Consider the following 19627-nt stretch of genomic DNA (forward strand, 5'->3'; position numbering starts at 1 on the left):
TCGTATCACGAGACCTGCCTTGGTGGTGGCGCTAGGTCTGCGATCACAGTGGCGACACGCGGGTCCGACATGTACTACATGGACCGCGGCCGATTTAAACTACCACCTAGCAAGTGTGGTGTCTGGCGGTGACACCACAAGTTCCTTCCCGGTAAGGATCCCACACCGATCAGCAGTATTCTAAAGGAGGACGGACAGGCGTAGTGTAGGCAGTCTTCTTAGTAGGTCAGTTACATTTTTTAAGTGTCCTGCCAATAAAACGCAGTCTTTGGTTAGCCTTCCCCACAACATTTTCTGTGTGTTCCTTTCAGTTTAAGTTGTTCGTAATTGTAATACGTAGGTATTTAGTTGAATTTACGGCTTTTAGATCAGACTGATTTATCGTGTAACCGAAATTTAACGAGTTCCTTTTAGCACTCATGTGGATGATCTCACACGTTTCGTTATTTAGGGTCAACTGCCACTTTTCGCACCATTCAGATATTTTTTCTAAATCGTTTTGCAGTTTGTTTTGATCTTCTGATGACTTTATTAGTCGATAAACGACAGCGCCATCTGCAAACAACCTAAGACGGCTGCTCATATTGTCTCCCAAATCGTTTAAATAGATAAGGAACAGCAGAGGGCCTATAATATTACCTTGGGGAACGCCTGAAATCACTTCTTTTTTACTCGATGACTTTCCGTCAATTACTACGAACTGTGACCTCTCTGACAGGGAATCGCAAACCCAGACACATAACTGAGACGATATTCCATAAGCACGCAATTTTACTACGAGCCGCTTGTGTGGTACACTGTCAAAAGCCTTCCGGAAATCCAGGAATAAGGAATTGATCTGAAATCCCTTGTCAATAGCACTCACCATTTCAGGTGAATAAAGAGCTAGTTGTATTTCACAGGAACGATGTTTTCTAAACCCATGTTGACTGTGTGTCAATAGACCGTTTCCTTCGAGGTAATTAATAATGTTCGAACACAATATATGTTCTAAAATCCTGCTGCATATCGATATTAACGATATGGGCCTGTAATTTAGTGGCTTACTCCTACTACCTTTCTTCAATATTGGTGTGACATGTGCAACTTTCCAGTCTTTGGGTACGGATCTGTCGTCGAGCGAACGGTTGTATATGATTGTTAAGTATGGAGCTAATGCATCGACATACTCCGAAAGGAATCTAATTGGTATACAGTCTGGACCAGAAGATTTGCTTTTATTAAGTGATTTGAGTTGCTTCACTACCCCGAGGATATTTACTTCTACGTTACTCATGTTGGCAGCTGTTCAGGATTCGAATTCTGGAATATTTACTTCGTCTTTTTTTGTGAAGGCATTTCGGAAGGCTGTGTTTAGTAAATCTGCTTTGGCAGCGCTGTCTTCGATAGTATCTCCATTGTTATCGCACAGAGAAGGCATTGATTGTTTCTTGCCGCTTACATACTTCACATACGACCAGAATCTCTTTGGATTTTCTGCCAGGTTTCGAGACAAAGTTTCTCTGTGGAAACTGTTCTAAGCGTCTCGCATTGAACTCCGCGCTATGTTTCGATCTTCTGTAAAGGATCGCCAATCTTGGGGATTTTGCGTCTGTTTAAATTTGGCATGTTTGTTTCGTTGTTTCTGCAACAGTGTTCAAACCCGTTTTGTGTACCAAGGAGGATCAGCTCCGTCGTTTGTGAGTTTATTTGGTATAAACCTCTCAATTGCTACCGATACTATTTCTTTGAATTTAAGCCACGTCTGGTCTACACTTATATTATTAATTTGGAATGAGTTGAGATCGTCTCTCAGGAAGGCGTCAAGTGAATTTTTATCTGCTTTTTTGAATAGGTATATTTTTCGCGTGGAATGTCAGATCCCTTAATCGGGCAGGTAGGTTAGAAAATTTAAAAAGGGAAACGGATAGGTTAAAGTTAGATATAGTGGGAATTAGTGAAGTTCGGTGGCAGGAGGAACAAGACATTTGGTCAGGCGAATACAGGGCTATAAATACAAAGTCAAATAGGGGTAATGCAGGAGTAGGTTTAACAATGAATAAAAAAATAGGAACTCGGGTAAGCTACTACAAACAGCATAGTGAACGCATTATTGTGACCAAGATAAACACGAAGCCCACGCCTACTACAGTAGTACAAGTTTATATGCCAACTAGCTCTGCAGATGACGAAGAAATTGAAGAAATGTATGATGAAATAAAAGAAATTATTCAGATAGTGAAGGGAGACGAAAATGTAATAGTCATAGGTGACTGGAATTCGGTAGTAGGAAAAGGGAGAGAAGGATACGTAGTAGGTGAATATGGATTGGGGCTAAGAAATGAAAGAGGAAGCCGTCTGGTAGAATTTTGCACAGAGCACAACTTAATCATAGCTAACACTTGGTTCAAGAATCATGAAAGAAGGTTGTATACATGGAAGAACCCTGGAGATAATGACAGGTTTCAGATAGATTATATAATGGTAAGACAGAGATTAGGAACCAGGTTTTAAATTGTAAGACATTTCCAGGGGCAGATGTGGACTCTGACCACAATCTATTGGTTGTGAAGTGTAGATTAAAACTGAAGAAACTGCAAAAAGGTGGGAATTTAAGAAGATGGGACTTGGATAAACTGACTAAACCAGAGGTTGTACAGAGTTTCAGGGAGAGCATAAGGGAACAATTGACAGGAATGGGGGAAAGAAATACAGTAGAAGAAGAATGGATAGCTTTGAGGGATGATGTAGTGAAGGCAGCAGAGGATCAAGTACGTAAAAGACGAGGGGTAGTAGAAATCCTTGGGTAACAGAAGAAATATTGAATTTAATTGATGGAAGGAGAAAATATAAAAATGCAGTAAATGAAGATGGCAAAAAGGAATACAAACGTCTCAAAAATGAGATCGACAGGAAGTGCAAAATGGCTAAGTAGGGATGGCTAGAGGACAAATGTAAGGATGTAGAGGCTTATCTCACAAGGGGTAAGATAGATACAGCCTACAGGAAAATTAAAAAGACCTTTGGAGAAAAGAGAACCACTTGTATGAATATCAAGAGCTCAGATGGACACCCAGTTCTAAGCTAAGAAGGGAAAGCAGAAAGGTGGAAGGAGTATATAGAGGGTCTATACAAGGGCCATGTACTTGAGGACAATATTATGGAAATGGAAGAGGATGTAGATGAAGATGAAATGGGAGATATGATACTGCGTGAAAAGTTTGACAGAGCACTGAAAGACCTGAGTCGAAACAAGGCCCCGGGAGTAGATAACATTCCATTAGAACTACTGACAGCCTTGGGAGAGCCAGTCCTGACAAAACTCTACTATCTGGTGAGCAAGATGTATGATACAGGCGAAATACCCTCAGACTTCAAGAAGAATGTAATAATTCCAATCCCAAAGAAACCAGATGTTGACAAATGTGAAAAGTACCGAACTATCGGTTTAATAAGACACAGCTGCAAAATACTAACGCGAGGTCTTTACAGACGAATGGAAAAACTAGTAGATGCCGACCTCGGGGAAGATCAGTTTGGATTCCGTAGAAATATTGGAACACGTGAGGCAATACTGACCCTACGACTTATCTTGGAAGCTAGATTAAGGATAGGCAAACCTACGTTTCTAGCATTTGTAGACTTAGTGAAAGCTTTTGACAATGTTGACTGGAATACTCTCTTTCAGATTCTGAAGGTGGCAGGGGTGAAATACAGGGAGCGAAAGGCTATTTACAATTTGTACAGAAACCAGATGGCAGTTATAAGAGTTGAGGGGCATGAAAGGGAAGCAGTGGTTGGGAAGGGAGTGAGACAGGGTTGTAGTCTCTCCCCGATGTTATTCAATCTGTATATTGAGCAAGCAGTGAAGGAAACAAAAGAAAAATTCGGAGTAGGCATCAAATTCCATGGAGAAGAAATAAAAACCTTGAGGTTCGCCGATGACATTGTAATTCTGTCAGAGACGGCAAAGGACTTGGAAGAGCAGTTGAACGGAATGGATAGCGTCTTGAAAGGAGGATATAAGATGAACATCAACAAAAGCAAAACGAGGGTAATGGAATGTAGTCTAATTAAGTCGGGAGATGCTGAGGGTATTAGATTAGGAAATGAGACACTTAAAGTAGTAAAGGAGTTTTGCTATTTGGGGAGCAAAATAACTGATGATGGTCGAAGTAGTGAGTATATAAAATGTAGACTGGCAATGGCAAGGAAAGCGTTTCTGAAGAAGAAAAATTTGTTAACATCGAGTATAGATTTAAGTGTCAGGAAGTCGTTTCTGAAAATATTTGTATGGAGTGTAGCCATGTATGGAAGTGAAACATGGACGATAAATAGCTTAGACAAGAAGAGAATGGAAGCTTTCGAAATGTGGTGCTACAGAAGAATGCTGAAGATTAGATGGGTAGATCACATAACTAATGAGGAGGTATTTAATAGAATTGGGGAGAAGAGGAGCTTGTGGCACAACTTGACTAGAAGAAGGGATCGGTTGGTAGGACATCTTCTGACATCGAGGCATCACCAATTTAGTATTGGAGGGCAGCGTGAAGGGTAAAAATCGTAGAGAGAGACCAAGAGATGAATACACCAAGCGGATTGAGAAGGATGTAGGTTGCAGTAGGTACTGGGAGATGAAGAAGCTTGCACAGGATAGAGTAGCATGGAGAGCTGCATCAAACCAGTCTCAGGACTGAAGACCACAACAACAACACATATTTTTCGCTTATTTTTCGAGGATTTGGGGATTACAATATTTAGTCTCGTTATGACAACTCTGTGTTCACTAACCCCTGTATCGATCTTGATGCAGGTTATTAACTCAGGCTTATTTGTTGCTAAGAGGTCAAGTGTGTTTTCACAACCGTTTACTATTCACGTGGCCTCATGAACGAACTGCTCGAAATAATTTTCAGAGAATGCGTTTAGCACAATTTCGGATAATATTTTATGCGTACCTCCGGAATTAAACATTCATTTTCGCCAACATATCGAGGGTAAATTAAAGTCACCACCAACTATTATCGTATGAGTCGGGTACGTGTTTGAAATCAAACTCAAGTTTTGTTTGAACCTTTCAGCAACTGTATCATCTGAACTGGGAGGTCGGTAAAAGGATCCAATTATTATTTTATTCCGGTTGCAAACAGTGACATCTGCCCATACTAACTCACAGGAAGTATCTACTTCAATTTCGCGAAAACTTAAACTACTTCTAACAGCAAAAACACGCCACCGCCAACAGTGTTTAGTCTATCTTTTCGGAACACCGTTAGATTCTCCGCTAAAACTTCGGCTGAGCTTATATCCGGCTTTAGCCAGCTTTCAGTGCCTGTAACAATTTGAGGATGAGTGCTTTCTATTAGCGGTTGGTGCTCTGGTACTTTACCAACATAGCTACGACAATTTACAACTGTTATACCAATGGTTCCTGTATCTATGTTCTTCCTGTGTTCAGCCTGCGCCCTTTGTGACTGTGGCGCTTTTTGTGTTTTCCTGAGACCCTCTAACCTAAAAAACCGCCCAGTCCACGCTCCACATCCCCTGCTACCGGTGTAGCCGCCCCTCCTGCGTATAGTGGACGCCTGACCTATTCAGCGGAACCCGAAACCCAACCACCCTTTGGCGCAAGTCGAGGAATCTGCAGCCTACACGGTCGCACAACCGTCTCAATCTCTGATTCAGACCCTCCACTCGGCTCTGTACCAGAGGTCCGCAAACGGTCCTGTCGACTATGCTGCAAATGGTCAGCTCTGCTTTCATCTTGCAAGCAAGGCTGGCAGCCTTTACCACTTCTGTTAGCCACTCGAAACCAGAGAGAATCTCTTCTGGTCCAAAGCGACACACATCATTGGTACTGACGTGAGCAACCACCTGCAGTTGCCTGCACCCTGTGCTCTTCATGGCATCCAGGAGGACCCTTTCCACATCTGAAATGACTCCACCTGGTATGCACACGGAGTCCGCATTGGTTTTCTTATCCTCCTTGTCAACCAAGTCCCTAAGGTGCCCCATAACGCGCCTAACGTTGGAGCTCCCGACTACCAATAATCCCACCCTCTACAATTGCCCAGATCTTGCAGGCTGAGTGGTTTCCTCTGAAACAGGACAGGCGACAGCATCCGGCTCAGCGACAGTGTCAGTCACAGACCATACCTGGAACCTGTTTGTCAGACAAGCCAGGGAGGCCTTACGTGCGGCCGTCTGGGAAGTCTTTGGCCGCCTGCTTCGCCCCGGGGCGACCTCCCACTCGACCACAGGTGGGGGGTCAGCCTCAGTGCGAGCAGTAACTGGGTTGGCCACCGGTGAGGATCGATCGGAGGACTCTGACGCGCTGGACGTCCGTTGGATCCCCACCCCCGGCCCACAACAGTGGTGCCCATCCACTGCAGCCTCAAGCCGTGTAACCGAAGCCATCACAGCCTGAAGCTGAGAGCGAAGTGTCACCAACTCCGCTCGCATCTGCACACAACAATCGCAGTCCCTGTCCATACTAAAGACCTGCAAAACTATACTATGGAGATAAACGGGCTATCGGCATGTGCTGCGGAACTCTAATGTAGACTCTGACGAAAACGCACGAACTGTGTCTAGTAATACACAGATATTCAAGAACCTAACTACCGAAGCACTCAGGCGAAACTAAATAATTCGCCCCTGATAGGGAACTTGTAATATATCACAAAATCGGTTTACTTTCTGACGCAAACAAAAACGTGAGAACTGTGGCTATTAGATTTTAAATTTACACAACGAAAATATAATAAAATTCGCTCCTGGTTAGGAACTCGTAAATGTCACAAAAGCGGTTTACTTATCTGTTGCTGCGTCTGTCGTGGTCGGCTACTACTGCCTGACTCACAATCTGAGTAGGAGAACGGATACATTCTGATACGTCAAGGGGTCGCCAGTTTAGTACTGGAAGGAAGGGTGGGGAATAAAAATCGTAGGTGGAGACCAAGAGATGAATACAGAAAGCAGTTTCAAAAGGATATAGATTGCGAGTAGTTATTCGGAGATGAAAAGACTTGCACAGGGTAGAGTAGAATGCTTAGTAACATTGTAAGACATTTCACACCCTCTTGGGTGTAAAACGACACCCCTCCCCCATATTATAACTGAATTTGGGTATAGAACTTAAAGTTTACCACTTTAGTAAACAAATTTGTCGGTAAATGTAGTTTTTCTGTCACTTTTAAACTCTGCAAAAGTCTTTCTGTTGTTATGTGCACAATGTCGAGACCACCACATTTAAATACCGTGTAACATTCCGTTTTAAGCAGATTCAAATGTTTGTAAACAGATTTTCTGCGTATCCTCTGATGTAGGAAACGTTAGTGTATCCATTTTTTTCTGCAAATACTCCAATATGCAGCCACTTTTCATTGATAAATCAGTAAATGCTGATATCCTGTATTCCCCAGTCATGTCCAGATTTTTCCACATAGTGTGTTTAAAAGTAATTTGTAAGCTTTGCTTGCACATCTGAAGTAACTAGTGCTTTTTTCAATAGCAGTTTATATTCTTCCCTTGTGGCCTTGCCTTTCACGGGCAAGTGATCTACCGACTTACGTCATCTTCGTTAGAATCTGTGTTAACAATATCCACATAGTTTACAGGTAAATAATTGAAACTATAAACATACAGATCATAGTTTATAATGTTTCCTCAGTCTTGATAATCAGAAGATTCATTTGTATACCAGTCAACTTTCATGTATTCTTGTTGGCCCAGTAGACCAACTGCAGAACACTGTTAAACGCAACAAAACAACTGTTGTGTAAGCTATCCGATAGTTTAAACTGCATGAAGGAGATCTGCACAGAGTACAGTGGAGCACGCTGTAAATACAGTTTTTTGGCATATATGCACTTAGTTTCCCACAGGGTCAAACACACCCTTTCAATCTGGTAACACTATGCTCTTTAGCCAAGGAGGGTGTAAAACGTTCTTCTACACTCATATCAGGGAACTTTATAAAATATGTAAGATTGTTACCAGTATCTTTGTTCACTCCTAGGCTTGTGATCTGATACATGAATTTGTTGTGTATATTTACAACTGGAGTTCACTTAAATAGACTATTCCGCCTGCCTTATTGTTCTTCACAACCACATTGCTGTTTTGTTTGGTAGTCCTCTTGCAGGTGGAAATCGTGGTTTGATGTAAGATAGTCAAACCTCTTCATTTTGTTAAAAAATTCCAATGAGACTCTTACGAGTACATCCAGGTACACAAGATAATAATCGTCAGCACTGCAACAGTATACCAGGCATCTTTTCCATTACTACAGCTATTTTAACGTCAGCCAATTTTATTTTATATGGTACAGCCACATGATTATTACATTTCCTCAAAATACTTTCAAGTTGTTCCTCCCCATCTTCTTCCAGTAAGACTCTTGTTGTCACATTGACGTTTTGGTCTAGGAGAAACTGAAGTTTCACCTTGACCCTGTGTCTTATAGAGATGAAGTTGGAGCATTTACCATGTCGATAACTGTAAACTGTTCTTGGCAGATCACGGATTTTAACCACAATAATGTTGTCACAAAACGGCTCCGTAATGGGTATAAGTGCAATTAAATTCTTCTGTCTGTGAAACATGACATTTTTGTGTAATTTATGTTACCAACATCAGTAATGAAATTCTCCAGGTTCTCCAGTAACAACCACAAACAGAAGTATTCGTTTGTTCGTCTCATATTCTTCCCTAATAGCTGAGGAGTGGTTAGCACTTTAGAGGAAACAATAATGAAATTTTCTGCTACCACAAGGAACTGATCACCTGCGGCTTTCAAAGCTTATTATATTGTCTAATTTAGAAGGCTTCTGGGTACTGCCCCTTGGGTGCCACGCTCATCTTGGTGTACATACGGGATATTACGTTGCAGTATGCACATTATGTGATTTGGTGCCCTGCATTGTGAAGCGGAACTATGGGTGATATATAGGAAACAATTATTTATAAGAATTCGAGAACATACCTTCTTTGTTTTTATTAAATTACTGGCTGGAGAGAGAATTAGATGCTTCGGGTGTAGATTTAGAGTATAAGTTAAGAATTAAGCTATATATATTATGACTACACCAAACAAACATGAAGAAGAGTTTTCTTCTGTGTGTAAATTTATATACATAAATTAATAAAGATTTTTGACAGGAATATTTGTTTTCTTATTCATGATGCTATTAAAAATTCCAAAAAGTATAATATTTGATGATCTACATATATTTTTTAGATGGTGATCATGGAGAGAAGTAGAAAGTCGGTAGTTTGGTGAGGTTGATATGTATCTAAAAGCTAGATAACTGGAAACATAGCATGCCCTGTTTCGTACCTATATGAATAAATTTAATGCGAACAGTCTCAAAAAGTGTCATACAAATAAGTATAGCTTAATATACCATGTACCTATCTCAAATATACCTTCCGAGTGGTGACATCGGTTAAGCCATCGGTAGTTACTCGACAGACACGCCCCACTTAGCGTCGTCCCCTTAGATTCCAACCAAGTGATGTACACAGGTGATTTAGACATCAGCTTTCCCAGATAATAACATTATAACATCCCAAGTGTCAATAAAAATGTGGGGTTAATGAAAGATGAATAATCAGACGAGATTCTTGCAGTATTCATAACACTAAGAGAAAAATGTATGTTCTCGAAACTGAAACACATCGCCTAACCAACAGAGCTAAAGGTGTGGAACGCCCATCAGCTAAGGAACTAAGCATTGATAATTACAGAGGAGAAGATGCATTGTAAGGGAAAAAATAGGACTACAGTTGTTGTTGTGGTCTTCAGTCCTGAGACTGGTTTGATGCAGCTCTCCATGCTACTCTATCCTGTGCAAGCTTCTTCATCTCCCAGTACCTACTGCAACCTACATCCTTTTGAATCTGCTTAGTGTACTGATCTCTTGGTCTCCCTCTACGATTTTTACCCTCCACGCTGCCCTCCAATACTAATTTGGTGATCCCTTGATGCCTCAGAACATGTCCTACCAACCGATCCCTTCTCCCCAATCCTATTCAGTACCTCCTCATTAGTTATGTGATCTACCCATCTAATCTTCAGCATTATTCTGTAGCACCACATTTCAAAAGCTTCTATTCTCTTCCTGTCCAAAGTAGTTATCGTCCATGTTTCACTTCCATACATGGCCACACTCCATACAAATACTTTCAGAAATGACTTCCTGAGACTTAAATCTATATTTGATATAACAAATTTCTCTTCTTCAGAAACGCTTTCCTTGCCATTGCCAGTCTACGTTTTATATCCTCTCTACTTCGACCATCATCAGTTATCTTGCTCCCCAAATAACAAAACTCCTTTACTACTTTAAATGTCTCATTTCCTAATCTAACTCCCTCAGCATCACCCGACTTAATTCGACTTCATTCCATTATCCTCGTTTTGCTTCTGTTGATGTTCATCTTATATCCTCCTTTCAAGACACTATCCCATCCGTTCAACTGCTCTTCCAAGTCCTTTGCTGTCTCTGACAGAATTACAATGTCATCGGCAAACCTCAACGTTTCTATTACTTCTCCATGGATTTTAATACCTACACCGAATTTTTCTTTTGTTTCTTTCACTGCTTGCTCAATATAAAGATTGAATAACATCGGGAATAGGCTACAACCCTGTCTCACTCCCTTCCCAACCATTGCTTCCCTTTCATGCCCTCAACTCTTATAACTGCCATCTGGTTTCTGTACAAATTGCAAATAGCCTTTCGCTCCCTGTATTTTACCCCTGCCACCTTCAGAATTTGAAAGAGAGTATTCCACTCAACATTGTCAAAAGCTTTCTCTAAGTCTGCAAATGCTAGAAACGTAGGTTTGCCTTTCCTTAATCTAGCTTCCAAGATAAGTCGTACGGTCAGTATTGCCTCACGTGTTCCAACATTTCTACGGAATCCAAACTGATCTTCCCCGAGGTCGGCTTCTACCAGTTTTTCCATTCGTCTGTAAAGAATTCGCGTTAGTATTTTGCAGCTGTGACTTACTAAACTGATAGTTCGGTAATTTTCACATCTGTCAACACCTGCTTTCTTTGGGATTGGAATTATTATATTCTTCCTGAAGTCTGAGGGTATTTCGCCTGTCTCATACATCTTGCTCACCAGATGGTAGAGTTTTGTCAGGACTGGCTCTCCCAAGGCTGTCAGTAGTTCTAATGGAATGTTGTCTACTCCCGGGGCCTTGTTTCGACTTAGGTCTTTCAGTGCTCTGTCAAACTCTCCACGCAGTATCATATCTCCCATTTCATCTTCATCTACCTCCTCTTCCATTTCCATAATATTGTCCTCAAGTACATCGCCCCTGTATAAACCCTCTATATATTCCTTCCACCTTTCTGCTTTCCCTTCTTTGCTTAGAAGTAGGTTTCCATCTGTGCTCTTGATATTCATACAAGTGGTTCTCTTTTCTCCAAAGGTCTCTTTAATTTTCCTGTAGGCAGTATCTATCTTACCCCTAGTGAGATAAGCCTCTACATCCTTACATTTGTCCTCTAGCCATCCCTGCTTAGCCAATTTGCACTTCCTGTCGATCTCATTTTTGAGACGTTTGTATTCCTTTTTGCCTGCTTCATTTACTGCATTTTTATATTTTCTCCTTTCATCAATTAAATTCAATATTTCTTCTGTTACCCAATGATTTCTACTAGCCCTTGTCTTTTTACCTACTTGATCCTCTGCTGCCTTCACTACTTCATCCCTCAAAGCTACCCATTCTTCTTCTACTGTATTTCTTTCCCCCATTCCTGTCAATTGTTCCCTTATGCTCTCCCTGAAACTCTGTACAATCTCTGGTTCTTTCAGTTTATCCAGGTCCCATCTCCTTAAATCCCACCTTTTTGCAGTTTCTTCAGTTTTAATCTACATATCATAACCAATAGATTGTGGTCAGAGTCCACATCTGCCCCTGGAAATGTTTTACAATTTAAAACCTGGTTCCTAAATCTCTGTCTTACCATTATATAATCTATCTGAAACCTGTCATTATCTCCAGGCTTCTTCCATGTATACAACCTTCTTTCATGATTCTTGAACCAAGTGTTAGCTATGATTAAGTTGTGCTCTGTGCAAAATTCTACCAAGCGGCTTCCTCTTTCATTTCTTAGCCCCAATCCATTTTCACCTATGTTTCCCTCTCTCCCTTGTCCTACTACCGAATTCCAGTCACCCATCACTATTAAATTTTCGTCTCCCTTCATTATCTGAATAATTTCTTTTATGTCATCATACATTTCTTCAATTTCTTCGTCATTTGCAGAGCTAGTTGGCATATAAACTTGTACTACTGTAGTAGGCGTGGGCTTCGTGTCTATCTTGGCGACAATAATGCGTTCACTATGCTGTTTGTAGTAGCTTACCCGCACTCCTATTTTCCTATTCATTATTAAAGCTACTCCTGCATTACCCCTATTTGATTTTGTATTTATGATTCTGTATTCGCCTGACCAAAAGTCTTGTTCCTCCTGCCACCGAACTTCGCTAATTCCCACTATATCTAACTTTAACCTATCCATTTCCCTTTTAAAATTTTCTAACCTACCTCCGGAATATTTTACCCAAGAGGACGCCATCATCATTTAACCATACAGTAAAGCTGCATGCCTTCGGGAAAAATTACGGCTGTAGTTTCCCCTTGCTTTCAGCCGTTCGCAGTACCAGCACAGCAGGCCATGGAGAAATTTATGAAGTTTCGTCATGCTTTTAATGAGCAAGTCATGGCGTACACTATTATACGCTAAACCATAGTACTAGTCAATTCTTTAGAAAATCAAAATTACGATCTCACCACAGTTATTTAAAGAAAATAGGAAGCCCGGGATCACTGGTGATGGACAAGCTTGTGATTGTTTTACAATTTTAACTTGACTCAAAACAGACTTCATTATAAACTTCAATTCGGACATTTGCCCTCTTACTGATGCAATATACAAATTTTCACTTTAATTGAATTACATAAACACGATTAAGAATGATATTTTGCATCCGCAACCAAAAACATAGACAGTAGGCACGGTGAATAATCAGTCATAAATAATCGTTCCTGGTTAACTATATCTCAAAATGGTTCAAATGGCTCTCAGCACCATGGGACTCAACGGCTGTGGTCATTAGTCCCCTAGAACTCAGAACTACTTAAACCTAACTAATCTAAGGACATCACACACACCCATGCCCGAGGCAGGGTTCGAACCTGCGACCGTAGCAGCAGCGCGGCTCCGGACTGGAGCGCCTAGAACCGCACGGCCATCGCGGCCGGCTATATCTCAAAAGGCTAGTAACACTATACACTTCCAACCCAAAGTTACACAGCCACAAAATACCACAACTTCATTTAGAAAACAAAGATCTTAAAGCTTAATAAAACTGAACTGCCCACATAAAGGTCCACAATGAAACATGCATATACTAAAAATGCAAAGTGGGCCAACCAAGGTCGCAAAAGAGGCACACAGGAAAAATAACAAGTTACACATTCTTTTAAGATGCACAAATGATTAACATAAGTGTTGAACCAGTAAAATAACGTACAGAAACGCTAATATTAACAAAGTGGCCTCACTTAACTTTAGAGAACAGCGTTAATGCCCACAGCAGTATTTGGAAGCAATAATGCTACGGCCGGCAGGCAATACGAGCGTTCACTCCCCACTGCTTGTGCACAGGTTCACAAGTACCGCAAAGCAAAGGCAAAGGATGGGGACCCTCCACGCGAAACACCAACGTGGTGACCAAACCAAAAGTTCTACTGTCACCTCCGTATAACATGTTAGATTTTGAATCAGGAGTCACAGGATTCGGGCTGTGATGTTATCCATGCGTCTGGGTAAGATTGCTCATTAACATGAGATAGAAAGTGGACGAAAGCGATCGAAGGGTAGCGGTTGTAAGGGCAGAGGAAAAAAAGTGCCAAGGGAAAAAAACCTCTGCGACAGTAGGACGGATAGTAAGGGCAGTAGCGGCTTGCTATCTGCGACAGTGCATGCAAGGTGTGGTTATGTTAGTGCGACGTATCTTGCATCGTTACCTTTGTCGTTGCTGGAGCTCGTTGCGGGGATTGCTGCAGTTGCTGCGTCCCTGCAACAGTTCAAGGTTGTTGTACATTCGTGGGCGATCGGTCATAGATCGGCTCCCAGACGGTGTAGGGAGTGTGTGTGGTTGGTTTGCGTGCTGTGTACAGTACGGTTTCCCTGCGGTTGCCTGTTTTTCGGCTGGTCGAACATCTGGGGTTGCCAGTAGTAGCTGTGTTGCAGGGGCTCGCCAGTACTGTCGTGTTAGCGTTCTGTGGACCATAGATGGATAGTTACTAGCCAGTAGTGTCTTAAGCAGGTGGTATATACTTATATATAGTCCGACCGGGCTCACAATGCGCGGTCCTGACAAGAATCCATAACTGCACCGACGCCAGGAAACGAGCAGACGTAACAAATGGCCGGCAGCACAAATAGGTTGCAATGAAAACAAGGTCAAATCACAGCCACACTGGAATATATAATAAGCATGCCCCCAAATTCTTATGGAGCAATACTCTAAACAGTACTCGTCTCCCAGTAAATTAGCAGGAAACTTAGAGATCACTTGCAGTTGCCTTAAGGCACTTTCAACATGAAATAAACGTACCAACTCCTGCCATGACAAATGATTAAACCATTAACTCTACGGCTGCCATGCGCGTACACAACGGCAACCAGTCCCCAAGCGGTCAATATGTCCTAAAACAAGTTAAAACTTGCATGAAAACCACTTAAAACACACACTCCACAAATGATGAGAAACGAAATGAGAAACATCAGCCTCCTTAAAATAGCCACTGTGGAAATAAGTTCAGAACCATCTCCGGCAGCTACCTATACCACAATAAGTTTCAACTACCTTCTTAGTTAAACACAGAATAACTTGGAGCTTGCAAATTACGAGCTGGGAAGCTGTTCAGCGTGAGACGACGAACCCACAATTTTGCACGTCAATGTGCCCAATAATCGGCGCGACAAAAGGCAAGGGCGTCGAGCACGGCGAGGCCCATGCACCACGGTTAGGGACGCCGGCTTGTTTTCAACACAAGTTGGCTCGATGAACGCCGACCAGAGACTCTCCGTCACACGTTCACCTGGAAAACCCGCCGGGGGGGGGGGGGGGGTGGGAGCTGTCAAAGATAGCGAGACAGCCGAATGTCGATACCAGCGATGCAAGTAGAACACCCTAGCGCCAGCCGCCACGGCTCATACGCCTTCTCAAAATGTAGAAAGATCATGGGGCTATGTCCCTTGTTTTCAACACATGAATAGATGATATTCCTCAAATCACAGCAGCTGAGATTGCACTTTGGCCTTGCACCGCACTGTACTTGTATCTGCCTAAGACGTTGTGCATAACGGTCTGCATCCATAAGCTTGATCGATCTGGTAATAATTTTGAAATCGGCACTCAAGAGTGTGATGGATCGCATGTTTTCCACCTTCCTGCAATTACCTTTTTTTGGTAAGGGCAAGATGATACCTTCCTTGAAAGAACTTCCAGGTGCTAGATTTCATTCGCTATCTCGAAGAGTGTCGGGCCAAGGAGGTTCCAGTAGCGCTGGTAAAACTGAGCTCTGAGGCCGTCGGGTCTTGGTGATTTCCCTTTCTTTGCGCTGTGGACTGCCAGCTGGATTTCGTCCTCTGTGAAAACAGATTCCAGATCTGCATTGTCCTCGCATGACAAGCGGCAGCTCAATTTCATAAGAAAATTGTCGCAAGACTGATCATCAACTGGTTGTTTCTTGTAAAGTTGGCTATAATAGTCGTAGACGCGGGAGATGATGTCACTTGCCTCGTGATGGCATTCTCGGCGTCATCGACGACGGCTTCAATCAACACAGTTTTACATCGTTTTGTCGTCCTCAGAATATGGTACAGAGAGGCTCGTTCTTCGGCCACAACATCTTTTAGATGGACTTGCACGATGATTCCTTCCATTCGTCTGCGTTGATTGGTCGTTACTTTCGCTTTATATCGTTTGAACTGTATATCGATATCGCGAGAAAGATTGTTAGTTTGACAATACTGTTCTCTCAAACAGCGGTAATAAAATTCAATAGTCTGTTTCTGCCAAAAACTTTTCTGTCGGGCACACTGAATCCAGCAATGTAGAACGATAGTGTAACTACGTCGGTGGCGCTGGAGTTGTTGCCACGCTATATTCATCTCCTCTTCAAGTTGCCATCCTGCAAGGGACTGATATTCAATTTCCAGTAGCCTTTGCCGCGTTAAATTTGCTGACACTGTAGGTTAAGATAACACTGATATGCGCAATGGTCGGAAATGCTGACAGGAGCTATGTCGCAGTTTACGGTGTGTCGCCGGAGTGCATCGGACACACAGATCCTATACAGATAACGGGCAGAATGACTGGTTACGAAGGTGTGCGCTACCCGCTCACCGTGCAGTTTTTCCCACATATCGTAGAGACGCATGCCATGGATGAAGTGTTCTAGTTCTACACATCGGTTCGTGTTAGGAGTCTGGTCTCTGTCGTTAAGGATACAATTGAAGTCACCATCGAGAATAAAATGTCCATGATAAGAGTTAAGAAGCATGGGAAACTCGTTTTTATAAAAATTTGAACGTTCCCTCTTATGACTGCTAAATGACGGGGCGTATACGTTTACAGTCTGCACACCATCCACTCGAAGAGAAATGCCACGACCACTAGACAGCCGCTGCAGTTCCGTAAAGGTATAGCGTCAGGCAAATGTATGGCAGTGCTAACAGCATCCTGGATATTGATGTTATCAATAAGTACATAACCGGGCACTTCTAAGATTATGACTACCTCCTGCAGCATGACACTTTCAACGCTGGTACCATACAAGAAATCACTTAGCGAACGGAGCTTCACCGCACTTTGAATCCTATTGATGTTAAGTGTAGTAATATTGTTGGTTTGGATATCGCACATGGTGGCACATAGGGCGATTAAATCTTAGTGTTGAGGTCATCCTTCCCAACGTCTTCGCACCAAGCTGGTTTTGTAACGTCTGGAGTATGAGGCGAGAAGTCTAGTCCATAACATCTCAGGGAATGGCCTAGGGTCGCAGGGCGACAGTCATGCGCGAGAGCAGCTACTGCTGCGTCTCCTCGTCGTGCTGCCACCATGGCCTGTTGCTTTCGGTGTGATGTACCGCCCTGCCCGCCGCCTCCGGCTGAGCCTGCCGACGTGGCCACGAATTCCCGCAGGAGCGCTCGCTCGCTGCTCGCTGCTCTGCTTTCTCTTAAAAAAAAAAAATGGTTCAAATGGCTCTGAGCACTATGGGACTTAACTTCTGAGGTAATCAGTCCCCTAGAACGTAGAACTACTTAAACCTAACTAACCTAAGGACATCACACACATCCATGCCCGAGGCAAGATTCGAACCTGCGACCGTAGCGGTCGTGCGGTTCCAGACTGTAGCGCCTAGAGCCTCTCGGCCACTCCGGCCGGCGCTCGCTCTTCCTCTTAGCCGGTGCAGCGCTCTGTTCCCTCTCAGCTCTCAGCAATGGTTTCACGTGTTTGGTTTGTTCACGAACGCGTTATTGCCTCTCGGTGTTTTCGCAGCGCACTGAGCAAGAAGACTGAGTTCAGTCTCGCTGCCACTCTCTGACATTGGTATGTTTGTCAAATCATTCGGCTTCTCCTCTTCGTCACTATTCCCTTAGGTTCTCCTTCGCCGACCGCTGTGGCCGAGCGGTTCTACAGTCCGGAACCGGGTTGCTGCTACTGTCGCAGGTTCGAATCCTGCCTCGGGCATGGGTGTGTGTGATGTCCTTAAGTTAGTTAGGTTTAAGTAGTTCTGGGTACAGGGGACTGATGATCTCAGATGTTAAGTCTCATAGTGCTTAGAGACATTTGAACCATTTGAGCTTATCCTTCGACGTCCTTTCTTCGTTTCTGACAGTGTCTCTTCTGGCAGGTGTGGTTCAGGCAAACTGATCTGCACGTGCTCCTGCGTCTCACACGGATTAGTTCCAGACGTGGCCGGCGCATCGTTGGTTTTCAGCGGTAACTGTCCATGGGCGGGGGACGGGGCTGAGGTGACGTCCATCCTATCTTGAACGTCTTTGGCACTGCTTCCCACCTGAGCTAGAGTATCCGCTTCGTAAACAGGTTCCGGCTGCCGAGTTTGTGGTACAGTCCCCGCGACTACCTCACTCAATAATGGAAGAAGTCTCTCAGTACCGTCTGCAGGACGTTCCCGTGGAAACTGAAGTGGACATCGACGTGTATAGTTCATAGGCAGAAGTTCTGTGGAACAGGCAGGAGGTTGACCAACGCAAGTTACCTTCCGCGCGAGAGCCGCCAATGACAACATGTGAAGGTAAATGCTAGTTAAATCTACACGTACACTACTCACACCAATGTTAACGATACCTACTCGACCATTTTTCATTGATGACCGACAAGACAACGCCGTACAGTGGCAGAGAACTTACAATGAGCTCATTAGGGCACTGAGATGGCACAGTAAATACCCAGCGGTTCTCACTCCGTATCCCGAAGACACGATCTGGACATTACTAACGCTACCATCAGTATGCCGAAATTGTCTCACGCCAGCATGTTCCTCAACAAATTACTCGTAAGCGTCAGTCGAAATAAATTTGACAAATAACGAGTATCGCACAAAGTATAACTGAAAAGTGTCGGCTATATCTTCAGGCAATTTAAAATTCTCAAAAATTCACTCGTGAATCTCAAACGCCGTTGGCCGAAAAGCAGCGCGATCGAAAACTCACTGAACATTGTTGGCTCTGTTAAATGTCGACATCGTACTTAAACAATTATACACCAAACACACGTAGAGCAGGCTCGTACACGCCGCTTGGCTTCACACCTCAGCACCGCTCCGCGATGTGAACACTGGCCGGCGAGACCGCACGTCCCGCGCAGTGTGCACTGGCCGAGTGTCTTAAGCGCTTCAGCTATCCTAACACACTTAAAGGATAGTCCGAAACTTCCTTACCAGCCAGTGTCTACTACTGAAAGTGCTTGCACATTTATGTAATTCTTACATATGGCGAAACTTATTTGGTTTTCTCGTCAGACTGCCTTGGCTCTGGCATGGAATACGCTAGTGGAATGTCTGCATTTGACAGTGTCTGTAAAATTGGATGCAACGTTCCTTCCTTCTGGTATATTCGATTTTAGATACGGTATAACAGCAACGTTGTATATCTTACATGTTGGTTCTATGAGGGCGCGCTGAAAAGTAACGCTTCCGAATTTTTAATATGAAAACTGTTAAAGCTTTTTAAATTGAAGAAACGTTATTAACATTCTATAGCTTTATTTTTCATGTCTACATATTTTAAGTCCTCTGCCGCTAGAGGTCTCCGAATTGTAGCGTGTAAAATGGCGGTATGTAACGTAACTATGTCGGAGTGTGAGAAACAGCGTACTGTCATAGAGTTTCGAATTCGAAGAGGTGGTCCACACATGGAGCACCTTCTCCTTCAGCATGACAGTGGTAAAACACACACGAGAGTGGCGACATCCGCAGCAAGCCGACGCCTTGCGGTCACTGTCATCCACCACTCTCTATACAGTCCCGACTTGTCCCCATCCGATTTTCATCTGTTTCCCAAATTTAAAGAACACCTTCGAAG

Source organism: Schistocerca piceifrons, chromosome X (assembly GCF_021461385.2).
Source record: "Schistocerca piceifrons isolate TAMUIC-IGC-003096 chromosome X, iqSchPice1.1, whole genome shotgun sequence".
Classification (NCBI taxonomy): domain Eukaryota; kingdom Metazoa; phylum Arthropoda; class Insecta; order Orthoptera; family Acrididae; genus Schistocerca; species Schistocerca piceifrons.